Source organism: Homalodisca vitripennis, unplaced genomic scaffold (genome assembly GCF_021130785.1).
Source record: "Homalodisca vitripennis isolate AUS2020 unplaced genomic scaffold, UT_GWSS_2.1 ScUCBcl_1501;HRSCAF=5211, whole genome shotgun sequence".
In the NCBI taxonomy this organism is placed as follows: domain Eukaryota; kingdom Metazoa; phylum Arthropoda; class Insecta; order Hemiptera; family Cicadellidae; genus Homalodisca; species Homalodisca vitripennis.
The window spans coordinates 64313-65868 of NW_025777614.1; positions in this window are offsets into that span (position 1 = coordinate 64313).

The window sequence follows — 1556 nt, forward strand, 5'->3', positions numbered from 1 at the left end:
GCGTTGTTTGATTCTTATGGTATGAAATTTATTCAATAAATTTTTATATTACATACTATTTTTATTTTATTTTTTTATAAATAAATTCTGATTGAACTTGTACCCATTCATAACTTTTAGTTTTTTAACATTGATCATTGATTAAAATTAACTACATAAAGAACAGTTGTGTTTTCAATGTTGAAAACTGATTCTCAAGAGTTTAGTTCTCAGTTGTGTTAAATTAGTGTGGGTTATTATTGCCCAGGATAAATAATTCGATGAAAACAACAATCATTTTGTGAAACAAAATTCAATTATTACAATGTAGAGATTCCTGTAAATTTATATTAAATGGTACTTAATCAACCCAATGTAATGAACAATACTAGTTGTAGCATATTACAAGAGTATGGAAAACATAACAAATAAATTAGCCAGCATTCTAGCACAGTACAATTTTCTGAAACTTATTTAACACTCTAAGCTATCATACTGATTTATACCTATAAGCACGACGAATTGCAAACGCATGCATTAGAGAGCTGCTAAAGTGAAAAGTGAGCACTGCTGGAGTGAAATCTTAAGTGAGCTATATGCACATAAATTTAGGATAGTTTCATGGCTATTTTCAACAATGGTAGTCGGCCTTGCAGTCATTGGTTCAATTTCTCCACAGTTGACATTTTGTCTGTTCTACCTTTATCTGAGTGTCTACCTTTAATGAATTGTGGTTGGCTTGAGTTGAAGTTGATGGAATCATTGTTAACTTATAAAAGTGTATCAGAACCAAAACACCAGTTTTGAATTTTGTCTATATTAACCACTAAAAACTCACTTTTATTTGTATAATTTTATGTTTTGCAAGGTATTTATTATCAAATTTAAACCATGATAATAGCTGTTAAGATAAAAAGGGATAACCACAATAGCACTAAACTTAGTGTCTTGGGAAAAAATGACCAACAATAAAAGCGATAAAAATAAAACAGTGAATACTAAAACTACCTAAAAAAAGTTGTTACAAATTATGATTAAAGCTATTTGTAACCAGCCAGGCACTGGCGTAAAACTGCATGGCACTGAGGCGGTCAGGACAGGTGACCAGTTAAGATCCATATTGGATGACATACTAAGCAATTATTCTAGAGTAGCACAAATTCCGAAATCTGTGTGATTGCTTTGTGTGTAGGATAATTCAGATAACCCTATAATAGATAGAGGTAGTACAGATATTGTTTTGATGGCCATACGTTCAGAACGAAAAAGTTAATCCTTTGCTATGGTATTTTCTTTAAATCTACATAGTCTGGAGAATCAGTGACAGTAATTCAACAACAATTGCAATAGAGTTGGGCACTGTGCACATGTAGGGCACCACCATCAGTGCATGTCTTGGCTTAACATGAATATTACTTTTAAGACATTAAGTTCAAATGTTTAATCTAATAGATAAATTTTAGGAAATACATAATTGCTGATTCAATCAGCAAATTGCCTTTTCTGTCCCAAAAACAGGTGCACATGACTTTTTGAATTGTCAAGATTTGCTTAGACTTAACCTTTGCTGTGGATGA